The sequence below is a fragment of the Mauremys mutica genome, chromosome 1 (genome assembly GCF_020497125.1).
Source record: "Mauremys mutica isolate MM-2020 ecotype Southern chromosome 1, ASM2049712v1, whole genome shotgun sequence".
Classification (NCBI taxonomy): domain Eukaryota; kingdom Metazoa; phylum Chordata; order Testudines; family Geoemydidae; genus Mauremys; species Mauremys mutica.
In genome coordinates this window covers 322943850-322967830 of record NC_059072.1, presented here as the reverse complement: position 1 = coordinate 322967830, position 23981 = coordinate 322943850, and the positions used below count along the sequence as shown (strand labels likewise).

The 23981-nt window shown below is 43.0% G+C and overlaps 1 long non-coding RNA gene across 1 annotated transcript in view; it reads right to left on the bottom strand.

Moving 5' to 3' along the window:
- Positions 1-10929: 10929 nt before the first annotated feature.
- The window catches only part of LOC123361920, a 46901-nt gene continuing 33849 nt past the window's right edge, over positions 10930-23981 (bottom strand). Inside the window, exon 4 of the long non-coding RNA XR_006576278.1 lies at positions 10930-11581. This is a non-coding gene — a long non-coding RNA (uncharacterized LOC123361920). The remainder of the gene's footprint in view (positions 11582-23981) is intronic.

Here is a 23981-nt window from a genome sequence, read left to right as displayed (position 1 = left end):
ATCCATCAACTGTTTTCATTGGCGAACAAATCCATAATTAACAAACAGAAACGATAGCATCTGCTCATTTAAATTAAAACCACCTCCTCTTGTGCATTAGGTGTTTACCAGTGTGGGTTCTTAGAAAAATAATGACTACATACAAAAATTATCTTATTAAAGGTATTTCAGTCTGTAAATAACACATTTAACTTCTGTTCATCTTTAAGCTAATATGTGCATTTTATCATAGGGAAAAACTTGTCTGAATCTTTCTGTATAATTTGACACTGGAAGCCTTGGTCAACACAATGCTCGTCTGTTAAAATCATTTGCATGCCTTTACATACTGGGTGGGCTGACTCTGCCACCACAAAAAAAAGATTATGAAGTGCTCTAAAAATGTACTTCTTACGTAGTGTATTTCAGTGGCACATAGCCCACTGCAGCACATGGCACTTTGCTTCCAGTAGCTACCTCTGAGTTGCAAAGTGATTAATTAACTTGATAAATGCATTTTTGACTCTTTAATGTCATCAGCAGCATGGCATGACAGCCCAAAATTAAACAATATCTATAATGGAAAGGAAATTTAAAAGGAGGAATTTCTATAATGCAGATTTTGAATGTAAATGTAGTCTTCTCCACCAGCAACCATAATCTGTTCAGATGCATAAGAATCCCATGGCCATGATTTGGCTTCCTTAGACTGCATGTGTCACTATTGTGGTTAATTCAAATTGACTGATTACAAAATTCTACTAGTTGCATATCAAATGGAGGTTCAAATGCTGTTCTTTATTTGTCTATTCATTATTTTTAATGTATTTTTTTAAACAGAATTTATCATGTGCAGTAAAACAAGAAATGTCCTTGGGACATATAAAAATTGTGGTTGTGACATAAAAACCTTCATTCTAAGAGTGTGCAGAACATGCAAAACACTCAAACCCTTGAAGCCCAGAGAGTTATGGCAATTTACACCACTTGAGGATCTGACCCTATATTTAGCAGGGAGGACATACATCTGTCAATCCCCCAAATGCCTAACCTTGGGTAGCTGTATTACTTCCTTTGTGTGCATATCTGGGGATGGTCTCCTGACTAAGCACATAATAGAAGGACGCTGTATCCTAAGGCAACCAAAAAAGTCTTTAATTTTGGTAATGGACATAAGCAGTTTAGTTATATGAATTTAATATTGATGAGAGGCCAGATTAAATTTCTTTTGAAGTCAATGGAAAGATTCCTGCTAACTTCAGTGAGAGCTGGATTGGGACACAGTATAGGACCTTTAAAACAAATACTATGTTTGTTTGACTTTAGCTTTATTTTCTAAACAACCCACAAACAGTTGTGTCTGTTTCCATGATCCTCTCTTTTTATGAAGTCATTCCAGCTTTTATATCACTAAACTTGATGTAATATACTTCATGCTTAGTCTTCAAAGACATGTTAACATTTACAGATAAAAGACTCTGTACTCCATCCATGGTATGACTGTCACCATAAACTGAGAAACGATGACAAGAGCAGATGATAAATAAGCTTACACAAAAAAACTATTTTTCATTGGAGGCAGCTAAATCATAAGTAAACCTTTGTTGCTCTATCTGTGAACTAAAAGATCTGTCCTCCCATTGAAATGCTTCTTGGTTGACAGACTGGCTACTGCAACTTGCTGACACCATGCGACAGAACAAAGGATCTGTCCAAGTTTTGATCCCACAGCTCAGTGCAGGCCAAGTTCAGCACAGCTATCTATCAGAGTGCTGGAATGTTTTGTGAGTGAATACCCACATTCTGCCAGTGAAGAAGAAAAGCTGGGTCATTGACTCTTCACAGAAAGAAGAGAATTCTCCCACATCAAAAAGGCACCAGCAGCCTTCATACAGGTCTGCATTGTATAATGGGTAGATTTTCAGCAAGTGCTCAGAAGACAAATGAAGCTTTTATCTGCTTTCTAGCCCTCTGCAATAGGAGTTTACGTTAAAGCCACTTAACTGTCTGGAGTGCAGCCTTGTGGATTACCGGTGTGTGAATCAAGTATATTAACTGATCACATGATCTCTGGGGATAACAGTTTTCTATAACTGGTTTTTCTTTGAAGGGATCTTCAACAGCTTCAGGACTCTCACAAAGAATTCTATACACTAGTCCCCAAAACTAGGCAGGATTAAACATAAACAATACTTGAGACTGAGCAGTTTGGTTTATGTTTCTGGTAAATTCATTGATTTAGGCTTACTTACTTATTCAGTCACTTATTTGTGTGTAATAACAGCAGGGTGGTGTATAAAACTTTCCAAAGTATATAAACAGACAGCTCATATAACCTTTAGAGCCTCATGGGTTAAATATCACACAGAGGCAGAAAACACTGATAATCAGAGAAGGAAATATCTCCTTCCTGAGCTTGAAATTTCAGTGAATGATGGTCATTTTATAAAGGTTCATGCTCTAGATTCTGGAGTGTAAAATGTTATTTTACCAGACCTGACCTTTTTGAAGCAACATTAACAGTAGATTTCTCTATAATACTTTAAAATAATAATAATAGCTAAGCATGTGCGGCTTGTTTAAAATTACCTTTAATACCATATAAACCCTTATTCAGGAAACCAAATATACAGAATAGAAAAGTTTGAGCACCCAGATATTTTGCTGTCCGGCCTTCTAACCCCATAGACACCTCCCCCCAGGCCCCGCTTCCTATTTTCTGGACACATCTTTTATGGGACCCCAGCAATCTTTCCTTGACAGGCCTTTGGAGTCTCTTACAATACACAACAGATTTATTTCAAGGTACGTGTTCATGAATGGGTCAATGACCTGTAATCCCCCACTCCGCCTGCTCCACTCCAAAACTGGGTGCCTTCACCCCTGCCCACATGCCAGGTTGCCATTCCTACCAACAACCATCTTCAGGGGGCCACCTGATGTGATACTAACTCCATGCCCCATGCCTAGAAAAGTCTTCAGGGGGTTGGGGGCAGCTGGAATACATTCATAGGAACACAGAAATTGCTATATTGAATTGGATCTGTAGCCCATCTAGTTCAGTGTCCTGTCTCCAAGAGTGACTGACACCAGATATTTCAAAGGAAGGTACAAGAAACTGTAGAATGTGCCCACCATGCAGGTCTCATGGTAGTTGGCTCCCTTTTTGTTAATATTAATTAATATAACTGGATATTCATGCTATCCATATAAATGTCCCTCCCTCTGTGAATCTTGGCCTCAACAATATCCTGTAGCAGTGACTTCCATCCCTCTTTTATGCTGCAACAGCAGAACAGACAAAACTCCTGACCCATAGAGATATTTTTTATGATGTATTACAATCTTCTCTGCCAATGTCGGCATGCAGGGGTGGAAACATTACAGTACATTTTCATTTGTTGTTTTGTTGTTCTCCTATTGAATAAAAAGGCCATTCTGAGGGCAAGTCAGTTTTATGTCTGAAAAAAAACATAACTAGTCACTCACCATAATACACCCCATGAAGAAATTCCTTCCTGAAGCCTGCTGGTAATCAGTTTGTGCCCTACAGAATTATATTTATAACTCTGAATAATGCAACTTCAGATGATATTTTTGTTCATATAAATATATAATCCTCATTTGAAAGCATCTGAGCTACTTGCCTTGATAACAACCTGTGGCAGTGGGACCCTGGGACCCCATGCTCATAGCGAATCCATTCTGTCAAATTTAAGAACATTAAGACCCCTCCATCCATGAGAGTTATGGATGATGCTAGAATCCACCATTTGCTGTACATTGCTTTACAAGATGACACATTATGTTACAATATTGGTATCTTTCTTGCATTCTCCCTGTTCTACTGTGCACTTACTTAGGTATTGTGATTTAAACAATAAACATCAATCTTCTTTTCCACCCCCTATACAGGTTTGGGACTTTCTTAATTTCATATTGTTGTATATTATGGAGCTGCTTTTACTCTTTAGTGTCACTAAATTCTTAAGAATTTAGCAAAGGTGCTTGGGTATTCAAACTGAAGCTGAACTGGTGATGTTTGCCTGTCCTATAAGACACTGGAAGTCTTACAGGGTTATTTAAGGGTTGAATTTGGCCCTACATTGGATAAAGAAAGTAACTACCTCTGAAAAGCTTGTTTTATTTTTTCAAGATTGTCACATTACCAATTCAGCCCTTATAGGAGTTAAGATGGCAGCTCATTTTCACTGCACAATCAGCACCTAGCCTGTAGCTCACAGCTGGTTTACCTGCCTCTGGCAATAAGACAGGGATAAAATTATCTCCAAATCCGTAACACCTTTTTCTAAAACAAATTAACTACTATTGTGTGAAACCTTAAATGTGGGGTACTAATGGGGGATTTGCACAGGCACATAGCCAGCATGCTTTGTGATACATGTGTGAGGTGTGGTAAGACATATGCAAAAGTAGATGCTGTCCTTGGGCCTCATTTTGTGAAGATCAGGCCGTTGATGCCATGTTCGACTACACAGAAAACAGACAGATAAAATATAGTTTAGAGCCTTAAATGCAGCCCTCCTCCTGAAAAAGGGGTCAGTAAGATAGCACAGTAAGTTTAGTTACAGTACAACTATTACTCTCGGGGTGTGATTCAATCTGCCTTCTCTCAGACCACACATGCATGGCTTGTCATTCCCAAGAATGCCATTTCTTAGGAATATGCAGGCTGAAGTTTATATTACCACAAGCCCTCTTCAAAAAGAGCCTTTGAATTTCCAACATTTCTAAATCCTATTGTTATCCCCTGCTGTTTTAGTAAATATTCCAGTTCGTGGACTCATCTTTTTGAATGATTATCCTTTCCTGGATTGCTGTCATCTGAGTTTTTAAAGCATGACCTATAGATACTAAATAGGACTTACTTGGTGAATTTGTGACAAACAGGCCTTTGAAAGGTAGTTAGATGCCACTGTGAAGGGCACATTAAAGGAAACACCGTAATTAGAAAGCTCATTCTAATGATAGTGTCAGTGCAGTGTTGCAGCTCCAGGGGTCTAAATCAGTCCAGAAAAGTTTGTGTTTAGTAGCCAAATTTTGAATATTTATCTGAATTGATTCTACAAACCTTATGAGTAGAGCTGAACAAAAAAATTCCACTGAAACTGGTTTTCAGTGGAAAACTGGAATTTTGACTAAACAAAATGTTTTGTGAAAAGTATTTGCTTTCCATGGGGGGAAAAAGTTCTTTTTAAATAAAAATGTTTTGCCCCAAAACTGAAACATTTCAATTCAGAAATGCCACCACAATGCCTTATGAGAGCTGTAGCTTTGTTGCCTCAAGTCCCCATCCTCCCCTATGGGCCAGGCTCCCTGGCCAGATTACGTCTTTCGTGATGTGTCATGGGCAGGAACGCCCTAGTGCATCAACTCCTCAATGTTGATGGCACTGGTGGTCCAGTTCTAAGCCACCTTCTGGCCCCCAGTCTAGCAGGTCATAGTCACAAGACAAGAGGGCATGTTTGCCACTGTGCTCTGGCAATCCCTGGCTGCTGGAAGAGCCCCATAGCTACTAGGAGTTGTGAATTGGGATTGGGAAACCACACAGGTTACATCTACACTGAATACTAAGTGTGGGTCTGTGGGACCCAGGCTTCAGCATCCACACTGCATTGAACCTGGGTTTATAGTTGATGAACATAGGTCTCAGGGCAGTACTAATGCATCCATACTGCACTATACAGACCTTCTGATTCAAGTCTGCATCATGACCGGCAACTACACTGCAAAATATGAGGGCTTGGACCAAAATCACAGCAGGACTCAGGTGCTTCCTGACCCAAGGCAGGCTGGTTTGTGTGTGGACGGAACAGGGACTTGGGCTCAAACCTGAGTTAGACCCCAGGCTTAATGTGCACTGTAGACATACCCAAAGGAGGTTTAAAGATGGGTCCACTATAGTCCTGCCCTAAACAGCTTAGCCCAACCAAGGAAGCCAGTTAAATTAGCTAAATGTCATTTCAGAATTACTGATCAATAATTATATTTATTTTTATATGGATTAGTGTTAACAACCAATAGCAGATCTAATTAAAAGGATGCATTTATACCAATCACTAACAAAATGTCATGAATCCTCTAAAGTAGATTCAGTCATTTTTTTAAGGGAAGACAATGAGTGGAATGTTAGAATTTGTGTGAGATTTTTCCTTCATATAATTTCCATTTCCATTCATATTTCAACTCCTTGATTACAGCAGCTTTTTAATAATGCTACTGTAGGAATGCATACAGATAATGAATATTAATAATTTTGTGGAATTATCTGAATATTTAGACACTGTTACAGAATTGTGTGAAATCTGATACTTTATATGGAAAGATTTAGAATAGGTGAAGTGCCTTTCATCTAAATTGAGAAGAAAAGAGCTATTCAGTGTGTTACTAACAACACAGATTAGTGTGGTTAGGTGGCCACCCTGTGGCAATAGAGAGAAAAGTCAAATCTCTCTTCATTTTGGGTCTTCCTATAACTTTTGGGTAAATGAATGAAACAAATTCATCCATTCGTGTTGTTCAGGCCATGCCCTGAATATTTTCTTCTCAATTCACAGGGTCAGATTGTCAGCTGGTGTAAATCAGCATAGCTCCATTGACAAGGCTGGTTCACAATATGGAAGTGTGACCTTTGCATCAGGATTTTAATCAGTCCACAAAGAAACACACAAATTCCTTTTGAAACAATACCATGGTGATACTATGCAAGAGCACTGTGTGTGAGGGGGGAGATGTGAATGAGCCAATAGCCATAGCTTAATTCAGAGACACAAAGCAATAACATTTAGCCATGCACAGAGGCTTTGAACTTGCAGATGGTCTTTTGTATCAGCACAATATGAGGAAATGGGAGGATGCTTGGTACCTTTGTAGAGCAACAGTGGACTGGACTTGAAGAGGCAGTTCCTTCAAACTTATCAGCTAAGTAATATAAACCAATCTAGACATTCATTGGTTTTCCTAGTTAATTTGTAAAGTGCAATTTCTCACTGTGCCGAACATTTCTTTTAATGAGTACAAATAATATTTAGGATGTGTATCGTGATTTGTATTTTTCCAACAATTACTAACTAATCCTCACAGCACCCTTGGTAGGTAGGTATATAAATATTATCACGGTTTTATCAATGGGAAAACACTGAAGAAGTTGAGCGACTTGCCCAAGGCCATACAGAGTCAAAGCGACATCCTTACTGTCTCATTCAGTCCACTAGTCCATGCTGCCTCTCTAAAGTTACATAATGGTTGACTCATTTGTCTTGTTCCCATGGTTCTTCACCAATGACTGAACATGTGACTGCTTCAGTCAGTTTAATAGGCCTAGTTATGAGCTGGAGTGGATTTCTCAGAGCCCCTTGATAACATTATGCTACCAAATCAAAGAACGGACTGGAGGGATTCCTCTGCCTCTGAGAGTTCATCCTAGGGTGACCAGATGTCCCGATTTTATAGGGACAGTCCCGATTTTTGGGTCTTTTTCTTATATAGGTTCCTATTACTTCCCCGTCCCGATTTTTCACACTTGCTGTCTGGTCACCCTAGTTCATCCCCTCCTTGGACACTACTAAATTACCACTGCCAGAGATGTCTTATCCCATGGCTCCTAAAAATAACCATTTTAAAGAAAATGTTTCCCAGAATAAGAGTTTATTTGCAAAGGCTTAACTTCTGCCCTCAGCAAACACACACACTTTAGGTTATAGCAAATGAATACGCTGCTGTACTACCAATGACCTCAGAATAGGTTTCAGGAATAAATTATAAACACTTCCAAAAAAATACAATTAAATGTAAGTTTTCGCAGTCTCTCTGCTTGATTATGAGAAAATGGGAAAACAAATGAACAAGTACCTCATTCCCTCATCCCTCCTGTCTGCAGATACATGGGCCCTGGTAAATGGGGTTAATGAGAGGCTAAGGAGAAATATTTGTAGGAACCTCTTGTTAAATATTGGCAGACATCACTGTGTGAGACATTTATTTCACGTTAATGCTCAGCCAACATTAACTTGTTCTGCAAATATTGACTCAAATAATGGCACTTGGGCAAAGGAACATGTAGCAGACACCGAGGCTGACTTGACAACTTCCCCTTCTGAATAGCAGTTCCTTTTCTCATGCAGTGCTCCAAAGATGTGGTTTTGGTGCTGTGTGGCATAGTGCTGTATTTCCTTGTGGGTGGCTTTTCCAGCCCCTGTTCAGTTATTTATTCTCTTATTCCATTTATGCTGTGTAAAGGAGGGGGGCATTTGTTCCAGAATGACTCGTTCTCCTTAGATTAGTACTTTCAAATTAAGAGTTAGAATGATCTTTTGGTTGTGGCGCTAGGCTTGGAATCAGGTTCAATTCCAGCTGCATCACAGACTTTCTGTGCGAGCATAGGCAAGTCATGAAGATCTGATTCAAAGAGGCACTTAAACACATACTTGATTCCATCTCTATTCAGCAAAACACGTAAGAAGGTGCTTTCCTGAGCAGGGATGGAATTAACATGTGCTTAAGAGCTCTGCCAAACTGAGGTCTCTGTACCTCAGTTGCCATCTATCAAATGGGGATAATAGTAATACTTCTCCAATCTCACTCTCTTTCTGTCTTGTCTATTTAGACTGAGGGTTGGTCTATACTACACAGGTCAATTACATCAGTGTCTACACTACAGCCTTTCTCCCTATTAGACAAACATAACTCTGGCACCACGCGAGGCGTAAGGCTTATGTCAGTGTAGTTAGGGTGATGCAGTGTCTGTGTAGACACCGTGTCCCTTACATCAGCTGTCTTGTCAATTTCACGGAAAGAGCTGTGACATTGACAAGAATGCTCCCACTAGGGTGACCAGATGTCTCAATTTTTTAGGGATAGTCCTGATATTTGGGGCTTTGTCTTACATAGGGTCCTATTACCCTCCAGCCTCCGTCCCAATTTGTTACACTTGCTGTCTGATCACCCTAGTCCCCACTGCCATTGGGGAACAGGGGGAAGGGTGGGCAAGAAGCCCTGGGTGGCTTCCCCTGCCTGGTCCTGGCGGGCAATGGGATGTGGGAAGAAACCATGGGCAGCTTCCCATCTGTCTCTGGGGCAGCCAGGCTCCTGGCCGGGAGCAGCCAGAGGAGCTTAGAGACTGGGAGCTTACATCGGTGGGAGCACTCCTGGTGAGGCCACGCACCACCAACCCAGTGAGGATAGGTTTGCAGTTTAGACATACCCTGAAAGCAATTTGGGGCAAGGAACATTTATTACTTTCTATTTGGATAAAGCTTAACATATATGGGGTCCTGATCTCAGCTGTAACCTGTAGGAACTACTGTTCTACAAATAATAATTTAAAACTTGTTCCAAAAATAATTTGCTTTGTTTTCCTGTATATCAGTTTATGGGATGATATTGTCCCCTGGTCTCTGCAAAGATCACACTTTTTATTCAGAGTCTTTGAGGTATTTGAGCAGTTAACTGAGCAAGTGCAGACCTTAAGGGTGTAAACTATAACTAACTTGTCTTAGTGGAAGTTTTCATTTTCCTGAAGTTGACCTCCCCGAAAGCAAGTTACCCATTTAGGTGTTCTTATGCTTATGAAAATTATGCTTATATAACTACAGAACATTGGGGGTACTTACACAAACCCTTTCCCTTTTTATAATTAGGTAGTTCAGTCCTGTTAAGCAGTGTGTGTGTGGAGTATATATATAAAATGGGATGATGCTCAAATTAGAGGTCAATAAAATTCACTGGTTTTAAAAATTACAACTACTAATACTTTTTAAAAACAGTGAATTATATTGACCTCTAGTTTGAGCACCCTCCCATTATCAACAGTCCAGTGTATTTAGTAATTCAGGGGGTATCTTACATTTTAATTGTATATTGTCTTTGACTTAGAAACAGAACTGAATCAGCGCCATTTGTTGATCACATTTTGACTGAATAACCAAGATTTTGCTATGTCACCACCAGAGAGCACTACTGCACTATATTAAAATCCTAACATTTTAATTTCGAAGCTGCATTTCTGATATAGTCAGTCCTGGGAACATTAATTTAAAGTTTTGAAATATTCCTGAACCTTGCATGTAAAGTGTCTTGCTATAATTTTGCTTGTTTATGCATTTTATAGAACTCTTCTATTACCTGATTTGAATCTCACTGCAATCACAAAAAAGTAGTTTTATGTGTATCCTTGATACTTGGTTCAGCAGGGTGGTGCTTTTTTTTTTTTTTTTTTTTTTTTTGCTTGAGGCAGCAAAGAAGTTACAGCCGTCCCTGTTTCTAACTGAGTTCAAACAAGTTAAGTTAAATATGCACCTCTATGCTCAGGTATGAAATAGTGCAAGCAAAGTTACTAATGTGCAGGCATATTTCAAAGGTATTTAGGCATTGCTCAGAGTTGCAGTGAGTAACCCCTATGTGGTTTACTGTCTTATGGAAGTACTGCCTGAGCTAAGGGACAGTTAAATGCCCAAGGAAGGGATTTTCAGAAGCCAGCAAACTGAGCAGGGAGCTGCCTAAGCCAAGCAGGAGACACGGAGACCCAAGCATGGCAGCCTTGAAGAGAAGAGGCATAGGGAAGCCACACACACACTGGTATCTGGCCAAAAAGTTTGTCCTTGTCAAGATCAACACCAAGGAGCTGCTTCTGTTGAAAGCACAAGGACACAACACTGTCTAGTGAAATGCAGATGAAGGATAAAAGACAGACCCATCTCCCTTCGGAGACCCGCACACCAGAATGGCGCTGTGGACATGGCACAGCCAGCACAACTGGTTCCAGACTCTGCACAAACAAGTACCAGACAGAACAATGGTAATTTGAGCAGCCCATCAAAAGACAGAGGCTGGACATGTGATCTCACAGGGAAGGAGAAGGGAGGAGCAGCCATGGGGAACCCAGGACAGTGGGGTGAGCAAAGCAGCAGTTCCACACATAGCAAATACATTCAATGCCATAACCTTCTTCTGCAGGCTCAATGTGGTGCCAGACCACAGCCTCTGGACAGCCTCCCAGAAGTTACCCTAAACCAAATGCCTGAAGAAATCAGGAATGCCCTGTATCTGATGGCAGCCCATGACCCCTGGGCCTATATCGTCTCCTGGCCAACACAGCTGCTCTGCTCAGGAAGGGAACAGAGCAGCTCCTGGAACACTTGAGGGTGCCAGCCTCTCTGTCATCACAGTGATGGGTGAAGGGGAGTTGGACACTTAATAATTACAGCTGAGGAAAAGCAGTGAATGTGAACAGTATGCCAGATACAGGAGGAGCGTACAATGCATGTACAGAACCTGTGCACTTTGTTGGTGAGTGGTCACATTATCCATATGACAATGCCATGGACAGAACTGTGTAGTCTGATTCTTTAATGATTAATAATTGTATTGATTGCCAATTGATAGCAAATAAAATAAAAAGCTAAGTTAGCTCCATGGGCTGCAACTGTCACAAGTGCCACTGCCCATCCATGGACCACAGCACCACTGCAGTGTGCTTCAGTGTCAGGTTCAGCTTCAGCCAGCTGTTCTTTGTCCAGGAGTTCACCTTGTCCAAGCACTGGGCCCTCTTGATAAATCAGATCATTCTGGCTACCATATGCATCTGGATTAAAAGATAATGATGATGGTTATGAATACTGTTTGTTGATCATGTGACCATTTGATTAAAAATGGTTCAATTCATAACAAAAAAAATTTAATCATAAATATCAATTTTTACCAGAGGCAGTGGATGGGCAGATTCAATGGTCAACTTGATGACCCTCTGAAATGATTCAGAAGCCACAGTGGTACTGATCCATGCCAGCCCTGGTATTGCATGTCTCCTGTGGGTCATAGCACTGAGGTTTCCCTGGAGATATTGCACAGGTTCTGGGTAGCACCTTGGCTGAGTCTGTGCTGCTGGATGCACACTCACTCTGGGATCACCAGGAAACTGTTGCAGGGCGGTAATTGTGGGCATGGGTATGTGGGCAGCTGTGCAGACCCTTCAGCTGGGGCTCCCCTGTCCTCTCCCTCTGCCTCTAATATTCCTCCTGTAACAGTGGGAGTGTCTGAACCACAAAGATGTTGATCATGTTGCTACCTGCTGTCTGGCCTCTTCCCAGGGGCGGCTCTAGACATTTTGCCGCCCCAAGCATGGCATCATGCCGCCCCGGGGGCAGGGGGGGAGAGGGGGAGGGGGCGCTCTGCCACTCGCCGGTCCTGCGGCTCCGGTGGACCTCCCGCAGGCTCCACTGAAGCCGTGGGACCAGCGGACCCTCTGCAGGCACGCCTGCGGGAGGTCCACCGGAACCACCTGCCACCCTCCTGGCGACCGGCAGAGTGCCCCCTGAGGCTTGCCACCCCAAGCACATGCTTGGCGTGCTGGGGCCTGGAGCCGTCCCTGCTTCTTCCATCCCTGCCCAGCAGCCCAGCTACCTCCCACTTTCCCACGTCCAACCACTAGTGACCCTCCTCACTCCCTAGCCCTCTTGCTTTCCAGGGATACTCTCCTAACCCTAACTATCTGTGGTTCCCCTTCCCCACTCTGTTTGGCTACCCCAAATGTCCCTGGCCTGCACTCTGTGTCCTTATAACCATTTCTCATACCTTACCAGCTTACCTACCACCTTATCTGTCTCCTTGAAAAAGTCTGTCTCTCTTGCTCACACTTACTCTTTATGTCTTTTCTGCAGGTACTCAGCTTCTCTCCTCCTATAGGTGGCCTGCATCCAGCGCTCCTGATGCAAAGGCCAGCAGGTAACCAGAGTTAGGCTTCTCAGAGCCTGCTTATTGGATCTGCGCCACTGGCAAGATAGGAATTTCCCCTTTTTAGTTAGAAAATGATGTTTTGGGGCCTCCAGGGTTTCAACTTGCTCTAGGGCTCTGCACAGCTCTTTGGCTGTGGGATGGCTTTAGTGTTTAGATGGGTTTGACAATGCTGATGAGCAGAAAATTAGGCACAGAGGGGACTTAGATATGTATAGTTAGGTGGCAGTGGCTTTTACATGGTAGATTAAGGTACCCAGATGCATTTTTAGGTATCTAAACTGTGACACGCTGTACCTCAAAGTGGAATCCTGGAGCCCCCATATTCACCACTGTGATATTATGATATGTTTTGTACAAAGTATATCTTATGAGGTATCATTTTAAAAGTCTTTATCTGCTAAAAATTAATATCTTGTTGAACTGTATGTACTACCATTCTAAGTGATGCTATGAAGTATTGCTATATGTGTTACTGAAATATGTTGTGAGGTTGTGAACCCCCACAACCAGCCTTTCAGTTGCAACAAAGAAGTAGCCATCAATAGCCAGATTATATTGACGACTCATCAACACACAATCCACTACCATGGGGGTAGACTAACACACATCACAGCAAGGATCTTTCTAGCAAGTTGGAAGAAGGTATAAAAAGAGATACAGGGACATTTAGCCTCCCCCCGTCTCAACACTTGGAAGACAAAGGCTTTGAACTAGGGAAGTTTGGCCCATACTGGAAGGTAGTCCCAGCTTGTGTACTGAGGAACTGTCCCCTGCTTGTACCATCTGTTACGGTAAGAAAAGCTGTTTGAATCAACACTTGCTTAGACTAAAAGTTTAGGATTTAGAATTCTTGTTTCTGTTTTTATTTCTTAAAGTAGCTATCTCTTACCTTTATGCCTACTGCTTATAATCACTTAAAATCTATCTTCCTGTAGTTAATAAACTTATTTTAATGTTTTATCCTTATCAGATTTAATGTCAGATATTTTCCTAACTTAAATGTTGCCCTTACAAACTTATGTCACATCTCAGTTTCAGTCATACTGATTCTGTATACAGTATGGACAGCCTATGATGTAGGCAGTCTGCACTCTAAAACTTTTTTCAAAGCTGAGATAGTACTTGCTTTAAAAACTTTAAGGGCCAGATTCTCTGGTGCATCAAGTCCACTTGGCATCTAAAAGAGTTGGTGATTCCTCCGCTGTTGGAGGTAGGGTGACCAGACAGCAAGTGTGAAAAATAGGCACCTATAGAAGAAAAAGCCCCAAATATCGGGACTGCCCCTATAGAATAGGGACATCTGGTCATCCTAGTTAGGAGGAATCGCTGATTGGGTAAAACTGATGTCTATTTCATGCCTTAGCTCCTCTGCCCAAATCTGTTACCACCTTCACTGGATCTCCACCAGGTGTAAGGGAAGGCCAGGGCAAGAAGAAGCTGAGGAAGAGAATGGAGAGAGACGGGGAGAAGCAAGAGAGACTTGGCAGAATGAGGAACCTAATATCAGTGGCATCAGGGACGGCTCTAGGTTTTTTGCGGCCCCAAGCAAAAAACATTTTAGCAGTGCCCCCCCCCTTTTTTTCGGCTTTTACACGTTTGCACTTTGCAATGGTTTTGTTGTTGTTGGTTTTACTGTTTAAAATAAAAAAAAAATGAACAGAATTTGTAGTTAATGAAATAAAACAATTTCCTCCTAGTGTACTCATTAACACCAGCCCCCCAGCAAAGGAGCCTCTACTCCTCCCCTTGGAGCCACCAAAGCCTGGCAAAAGTGGAGAGATGGCCCAGCTGCTGCTTCCCCCATCCTTTCAGCAAGTGACCCTGCCAAAGAAGGAAATTCAGCTGGTTTGGCAAATCTATGCTGACTAGTCATCATCCACCAGGGGCTTACAAATGCATTGTTTAGTAATTTGTTCCAGTTCCTTTCCAGGGATCAAAGTTGGGCTGACTGGCCTATAGTGCCCTGGTGCTTCATTGGTCCCCTTCCTAAAGATGGCAAATGTCATACCTTTCTCTAGTCCTCTGGCACCTAACTGGAGGGAAGGAGCGACTGGTCCAGGGGAATCCATAGCCAGGCCCCTGAAGTTGCTCATTTAAGACCCACAAAAGGGTACCTTGGCCATGCACCTCCAGCCAAACTCCACTGGCATGGAGCCCTGAGGTGCCCCCAGGGCAGAGCTGAGTGCCACAGTGCCAGAACAGCTGGGGAGCAGGGAGAGCACCCAGACCGCAGTGGTGGGCTGGTGCCAAGACGCCCGGGTCCCAGTGCTGGCCCAGGCCCAGGCAAGTTGGCCTGGTGTGGGGGGAAAAAAAAACAGCTTTGGACAGGTCATTCCCGAGTCTGGGGGCAGCTCTGTGCACCAGGCCAGTGGTTTGCAGCAAAGTCTGGCTCAGCAGGGCTGGGCGGGGGGGGGGGGGGGGAAAAAGAGGCTCAGCCCCGTGCCAAGCGCTGCATCCCTTCTTCTCGGGAGTGGCTCCAGGCCCGGTCCCTCCACCTGCCTCTGTGGCAGTGGCTCGCTGGCAGGGCCGGCTCTAGGTTTTCTGCCACCCCATGCAAAAAAGGATGGCCAGAAATGTGCCTCCCCAAGCACGTGCTTGCTTTGCTGGTGCTTAGAGCCGGTCTTGAATGGCATAAGTTAGAGCTGCCTCCCTGCAGCTTTAATTTACCCTGGGGACAGGTGGACAAGAACCAAGGACCCACCATCAGCTCTCTGGTAGTCTCTCTTGCCCCTCCATTGCATCCAAGCCTTGCAGTGGGTAATCAAAGCCTTAGGTTTAAAGTTGTACCTAAAAAGACCACACTACTTTAATTATTAAAGGCTGCAAATATAAAGTTAGATTAGGGGAAGTTGTTTCAGTTGATGCTATTCTTGTAATTTTAAGGAAGAAGGAGGCAAGACAATAGTAATTACATTTTCATTATTTCAAAGAACTAAGACTACTTTAGCAGTCGCATGGAAAGTAATGTCAGATCCCTGATAGGAGCTGATCACAGATTTGGCTGCTGGTGTTATTCATGGTGAATAATGCCTAAAGATATCTATATTTTAGCTACAGATTGTGCTGGAGGACATGAACTGACTCTTCCCAAGTCAGAATTGGTGAAACTCTGAGTTAACCTACAAAAAAAAAAAAAAAAAAAAACCTTGTCTTTCACAGTTATCCGGCTGTTGATAGAAGAAAAATCTGGGGAAAAAAACACCCAACCACCGAGCTGTTTGATTATCACTGTAGAAAGAAGTGACTTGGTTCATGCGTAAAATGTATTTTTCAAAGTAAATAAGAACTAAGAAAATATTTATACCCAGACTCTATAAAACCAAATAATCTTAATATAATGGCAAATGTAACAAAATATAACAATTACTATAAAATATTTTAAGTGATTTTACAATATTTTCAATGATAGATCCCTTTGAGTTACAAGAGAAGAACGGAATTTTTAAAAAACTGAGCTTTGCATCAGCTGAATATATCAGATGTTGTGTGGGATATCAATTTAGATGAAATATATGATCTAAAGGAGTTAACATAACCCAGTCACTGTCCAACATTAAACAAGGTCTGGGGTTTTGGGTATACAGAGATCTCTGCCTGCTAATACCATGGCAAGCACACCATTAAAAACCCTTTCAACCTTTTATTAAAGTTGAAGGAAAAAACAGCATTTGAAATGTAAACTATTAAATAAGACTTTCATTTTAACAACGTCCCTTGTTCTCTTTCCCTTTATCTGGAAAGAGATTTTAGAAGAAAAATCCCTTGTTTGACAGTGTCTTAGATGGTATTAAAGATGGTAAAAACTGTCCTGTTGGGGAAAAAAGAAATTAGTTGAGATGGGCCGGCGCTGTCATTCTCATCTGTTGATGATTCAGCTGATTACTTATTATTTGTATCATCATAACCCCTAGAAGCCCCAGTCAAACCAGGACCCCATTGTGCTAGGCGCTGCACAAACACAGAACAAAAAGACAGCCCCTGCTGCAAAGATCATACAATCTTAGTATAAGACAAGAGACAACAGATGAATTCAGACAGAACAATGGAGGAGTACAAGGGAACAATGAGACAATCAGCATGCTAGGTAGTGGTCTCAGGATACCACCAGCCCAGGACTTCGTCAGTAGCATGGAGGCGAATAACTGTTTCTTTGCCTCCTGAATAGTCAGCTCATGAGGATTCAATATTGCAGTTGTTCAAATTCATCAAGAGGCTTCTAGGGTTCTCACTTCTTGCAACCAAAGTGACCTGTGAGAATGAAACTGGAGCAAAGGGCAATTAGGAGCCACTATATTGTGCCTCAGGATAAAAGATTATAAAATCCTATCAAACAATTTGTGGATAACTTCCCAAAAGGTTCCTGAATTCTTCATCCAGGAAAAGGGGGATCCTGACATTTAAAATGGAGCTAATGGAGGGGATAAAGGAGGGTCAGAGTTTTTGAGCCTGGACTAAAGTGGCTGCTGAATTTTCATATGTTCCCTCATTCAGATTTTGCCATCTGTCTTCTCTCCTGTCTGGAGTGCTTATTTAGCGTAAATACTTATATGCCCCTCAGTAATCACTGTATCTATGAATTTCATGGTCTTTTAATGTATTTGCTCCCACAACACCCATGTGAGGTATTATCTCCATTTTACAAATGGGGAACTGAGGCACAAAGAAACCAGAGGACTTGCTCACATTCACACAGGAAGTCCTGGACAGAATAAGGAATAGAACTCAGGCCTCCAGTGATCCCCTCGACCACTGGACCATCCTTTGTGAATCAGATAAGACCTTACAACCTCAGTTTTTACCTATAGCATAGAGAGGAAGTGGTCGTTTAGTAAAGGGGTATGAGAGCTACTGGCATTTACATTGGTTCAGATTTTCGTTTTAACTCGTGCAAAAAGGTGGCTAGAACCCAGAGCAAAGATTGTGTGTTTATTTAATATTGAATCTAGTTAAATTGAAAAACAATATATTACAAGATTGTTGACAAAATTCTACAAGGGATATTATCCAACTAGTTCTAGACAGAAATCAGTTCAGAACTCATCACAAAAATAAGTTCCAGCCACACAGGACCATTTCCTGACCTTGTCACAATGCCTATCTATTCAGGTCATGTTTACTGCTTTTAATGCATTAACCTTTGCCCCTGAGACATATCCTTGCTTACCAGATCCCTGGGGTTGCACAAGTTGTTATTCTGCTCCATTGTTATATTGAACATGTAAACTTTAACCTCACATCAGCAATACACTTTGATTTTGTGTGTGTTTTCAGAGTGCCCCTTTGACTGCAGCCAAAGAGTTTATAGCACAACCTGGGGTAGTTTTTAGCACCATTTGCACATCACTGATCCTGGGCTGTCTGTGTGCTGGATCAGTCCCCCAGTGTACTCTGAAGCAGCCTGAAACCTGTTAATAACACGAGTAGCCAACAACCCAAGGGGGAGGGAGAGGGTTTATATTATTTGCCCTACAAGTCTACTTCCAGTCCCCTGGTGTAGGGGGTTGTTCCCCAGATGTGTCCATAGTGAATACTGCTGCAGGCATTTTGATGTTGCTTCTGTCCATAGCATAGTCTACGGAGGCTGCACTATATTAGGGTAGCTTCCTAAGTTATGCCAGAGGCTACACTGGCCACTGGAGGAGCCCAGAATATGGCACACACAAACGTGACTTAAAGACAACTTTGCCTTCCCTCCAGGCTGCAAGTTCTATGCTTCGCCTCCCAGAGGTACAATACCAAACCTCAAGCATTGGGTGTGTGTGTATGTCAGAGTATGGAAACAATTTGCTTTTGGGGAAAATTCACCCCTGCATAGAGGATCTTGCCCAAGGTCTGTCCACTGCTTAACCATTTGTTGTAATTATAGGGCTTAAGTGAGATGTAAGAAGTGCATAGGCCTTATGCAGCCTCCTCACTCAGGAACTAATTTCTCCCTTTGGGAAATTCTTCTTTCAGGCAGAACTGATTTGTCAAGATAATATAGTTGAGCCATTTGATTGAAAATAATTTGAAATTAAGTAATTTAATGCTAGATAGAAAATGTGATCAAAGTCCTTTGTTTGTCTGGATGGACAACTAATTTATAAAGATGGGATGAGAGGTAGTAAGAACTACAGTGGTTTTTTTCCCTACTTTTAACTAGCAGTCTACTCAGCTCACTTTGCAGAAATCAATCATAGGAGTCAGTGAAGAAAAGGCCCATTAAGTCATCTAATCCATCTGCTGCCAGGGCCAGACAGAGGGTAAATTAGACATTAAACTGATAAGCTACTACACAACTTTGTCAAAAGGCCAAGAAGGAGAACAGCAATTCCCTGGAATGTAGTGTGGCAGAGGTCTGACCTTGTCCCTGTGGGTCCCATGCTTCTAGAGGGTTTATGCTAGCCTCAGTGACTCACTGCGATCCTCCACGCAGCCCTTCTCTCTCTAGGGCCAGGGTTACAGTCTACTGAGCCCTTTTCATCATAAACCAGCAAGGAGGTTGGTGAGAGAACTCCCACACAGTCTCTGTTGTCCCTAGGGCTTATCTCAGAACAGTTTAGCCTCCTGTCCTGACAGGGGCCTGTCTTCCCTTCCCAGGAGATGTTTCTGTAGTGGCAGGTTGGTGAGGGGAAACCCAGGCCCACCCTCTACTCCGGGTTCTGGCCCAGGGACCCTAATGGCAGCAGCTGTTGGCAGCCGACCTGTCACTGCCAGAGTTGCTACATTTCCCTGGGCCACTTCCCCACAGCTCTCCAGCTTCTCTCTTAGAATCATAGAATATCAGGGTTGGAAAGGACCTCAGGAGATCACCTAGTCCAACCCCCTGCTCAAAGCAGGACCACTCCCCAACTAAATAATCCAATATATTTTTGCCCCATATCCCTAAATGGCCCCCTCAAGGAGGGGGCTCACATCCCTGCACTTAGCAAGCCAATGCTCAAACCACTGAGTTATCCCTTCACCCTTACCTTAGGGCTCCCTTACTGATGGCTTGAGGGTGTCTTCATTGACCAGCCATTCCTCTCCTCTGGCTCCTCCCAGCCTAACTGAAGTGAACCCTTTTATAGTATCAAAGGGGCCTTAATTAGAGTCAGGTGTTCACATTACCTTAATGGCCTCACCTGACTCTTTGCAGGTTAATTGGAGTCAGGTGTTCTCATTAGTCTGGAGCAGCCCCTGCTCTGGTCAGTCAGGAAACAGAAAACTGCTAATCCAGTGCCAGTATATCCGCCTATGACTACTTTGTTGTACCCAACTGGCCTGGGTCTTTCACAGTAGGTTTCCTTCACTCTTAGGATCAAAAAGCCATTGTCAACATAAGTCACCAGGGAGGACTGTTACTCCTTAAAATCTCCAGCATTATTTGCAAATGAAAGTCCCTTACATTCACCTATTGTAGTTTGCAATGTTATCAAAACAATGGTGATTATCACCTTCTGTAAGACAGAACATTAAGTTTTTATTCTCGGTCTGATTCCTCCCCAAAGAACTAGAAGTGGAATGAGAAACTCCCTTTTAGAAAATCTAGTTAAGGGCCAGGCTTTGCCCATTATAAACCCCCAATTTCAGTCATTAAAATGCACTGTAGGCTGATTTTGCCTGGCAAAGTCTTTGTTCAGGAGGAAATATCATCTCTGAAATGTTTCTAAAGGAGCTGTTATGGACTATTCAATAAACAGGTGGAAGTTCTAGCATCATCTTTTTGTACAGAAGCCACTAGTGTCTATCTGATCTCTTCTTAAATACCAACACAAACAAGTGTTTTTGTATTTTCCCCCCTCTTGCTCCCACAGAGCAATCTGATTTGTTCATTTAAAAAGGAAAAACCAAGGTGCAAGAATTACTGCAGAAGCTAATTAAATCCTTTATTTAGATACTCAATGATGTTCCTGATTCAAACGTCCAGATCCAAACATGCCTGATCTCTGTTGCTGTTCAGTTTCCTCACTGAGTAGCATCTTACTTTGCAACTAGCCCCACTGAAATGAATAAGACTACTAGAGAGGTAAGATACTATTCAGTGTGAAGAAAGGTATTTGAATCGAGCCCTTCAGATGCATGCTCTAAATTGTTATCACGTGCATCTCCTTTTTTACCCTCAGTGAATTACACATGTAGTAAAATATTAAATACCAATTACAACTGAAAGATTTTTGAAATTGCAGAGCAGAATAAGATAATGCTGGATTTCAATGGGTGGCAAAGTTTCAAACTGGGCCATTGTGATGGACTTCTCCGGGGTGTAACCCGGAACTGGGGTACCCCTGACACTGGCATACCAGTCTGTGCCCCCTCTCAAGCTATGGCAAGCTGCAATCTTATCCAGGTCTTGCACTTACACAGCCATACACAAGCAGGGACCCACCCAGATGCAATTATATGAATACTTCTCTTAGCCACTCATGAACTAACAATAGAGATGCTCCAGCCAGTCCCCCCACCCTCCCACAACTCCTCAGCCTACGACCCCAGAGCTGTACCATCTTGCCCTAGTCAAAAGCCTGACCAGTGTAAGTTTTTCCCAGTCTGCCCCTCCCTCAATATGTAGAGGATAATGCACCAGCCCATGTTCCTGAGCAGATTTCCCTTTGCACTTCAAACACCACACTGTTTTAGTTAACAATATAAAAGATGTATTAACTACAGAAATGATAGATTTTAAGTTATTATAAGTCATAGCGTACAGGTCAAAGTTGGTTACCTAAGAAATAAACAAAATCACAATCTAAGTTCTATATACTAGATAGGATTTGAATCAAGCAGTGTCTCACCCAGTGATGAGCTGCCAAAAAATTAACAACCGGTTCCCTCCTCCTCACCCCATGAGGGTGTCGTGGCCCCCCCCGGACCCCTGCCCCATCCACTCCCTTTCCCTGTCCCCTGACTTCCCCCTGCCACCCCTACAATCTCTCCTCTCATTCCTGATGGCCCTCAGGACCCCTGCCCTCATTCAATCCCCCTGTTCCCTGCCCTCTGACCGCCCCAACCCCTATCCACCCACCTCCAAACTCCCCTGCCCTCTTCCAACACCCGTTCCCTGCCACCTTACCGCACTGGAGGCCGGACCGGGGGTGCTGGGCCAGGCCAGTGCCGTTCGGCTAGGGGTGCCCGGCCAGAGTCAGGGCCGGGCCAGAGCCACTCTACCCGGCCAGCTGGAGTCAGGCCCGGGGCCGCAGCTGGGCCAGGACTGGGCTGCGCCACCAGGACCGGAGCCAGTCTGCGCCGCCAGGACCAGAGCCAGTCCGTGCCACTGGGACCGGAGCCGGGGTCGGGCCACACCGGGGCAGGGGTCGGGGCCGGACCACACCGGAGCCGGGGTCGGGGCACGCCGCCCGGCCGGGGCACCTGGCTGGGGCCGGGCCAGAGGTGGGCCAAGCCACCAGGGCTGGAGCACACCACCCAGCCAGGACCGAAGCCAGAGCTGGGGCCGGGGCACACCGCCCTTCCCCGGAGCCCTCCTCACTCCCCCCACCCACCCACACTCACTTGTGCAAAGCCGCCCTTCTCAGCCCTCCCAGGCTTCCCGCATTCATGGGAGGAGGCAGAGGTGAACTGGGGCCAGGGGTGGGGCAGGGCGGGTTGCTGCTGGAGCTTTACAGGTTGTTAAATTTAAAAGCCCTTTTAGAACCAGTTGTCCCGTTAAATTTAGAACTAAAAGGGCTTCTAAATTTAACAACCGGTTCCCGCGAACTGGTGGGAACTGGCTCCAGCTCACCACTGGTCTCACCATGATAGTACAAGCAGTTTACAGGTCTTTCATACACAGACTGGGATTCCTTCTTTCCCACCTGGGACCACCTTCCCCAGTTCACTCTTTGATCCTGAGGTGTTTCTAGGAGTTGAGTTGTGGAGGGAGTGAGGCCAATTGATGTCACTTCCTCCCTTTTATAGCTTCTGCCATGTGGAGGGAACTTCATTATCCCAAACAAAAGCCCCCACACAGTTAGTGGAAAAGTACAGACACAAGATGGAGTCCAGTATTGCATGATCTAGTCACATTCCCTTGCATGCTTTGATGAGTCATAGCGGGAGCCATTATCCATATACTGGCTAGAAGGTTTACAGGAAAGTCCATCAGGCGGGGGTCAGCTTTTCCCATGGCCCATTGTGTTCATTGATGGGCCATTAACTTGAATGGTTCATCCACAATATGCTGGCTAGACTGGATCTAAACTACTTTGTGGGTGTTACCCAGGAGCAAACACATTTGAAATACTGGTCCATAGTCAATATTCATAACTTTAGATACAATGACAGCACATACAATTCAATAGGATATTAATGTTCAACAGATCAAGTCTTTTAGAATGACACCTTACAAGGCGTACTTTGTACAAAACACATCATAATTATATCATCATTGTAAATATGGGGGTGCAAGGGTGTTGCTTTGGGGTACGGAATGGCATAGGCATATTGTACCATCTGTTCCCAAAGAAGTCAACAAGGACTTGTGCTTAAACACAGATGACATGAATTAAAAATTGATGGCATGATCAGGTCCATTTACTTAATCATATAAAATAAATGTAGACGGCTACCCTGATAAGATCATATGAAAACCGTGTGCGTGCATGTTGGGTAAAGCCTTGCAATGTATGGATTCCTGATGGAGTCATAAGTACAATGCTATAAATCTTTCAAAACTGGTTTTATGAATAAACTATCTTGTATATGAGAGAATCATCAATAAGAGATATAACCTAATACGTGAGAACTCAGTCAGCAAGCTTAAATGATATCTTCACTCATAAAAACCAAAGCTCGTCTAGTTTCTGTTGTAATGAGACAAAAGCAATATGTGAATAGAGACGATTCAGTTTGATCCTCTAAAGCTACTGTATCTCAGCTACCAAAGTAATGATTACCTAGTAATCCCAAATGTAAACCAAGATCACACACACTTTTTATCTTGTGCTTGGCCAATCCATGATAGGACTATCCCAGGCTCCCATTAGCACTAGTACATCTTTCTAAGAATACTGTAGCATCTTGATAATGATATTTTTCCCATCCAGTGCTAAGAGCATTTTCTGAGGGATTAAAAGCACATATTAGTTTCAGCTAATTAACATATACTTTTGCTCATGAGCCAATTCCATGTTTATAAATCACTCTTACTTTAGGTATCTGAAAATTATTTAGTCAAATCAAAAAAAAGTAGCAGGTTTTGAAAGATACAGAAGTGTTTTCAGATTGCGCTAGGAGATTCACACACTGTCATATTCAGCCTCTGTCAAGAGACAATGTGTAGCGTCAAGTGCTTT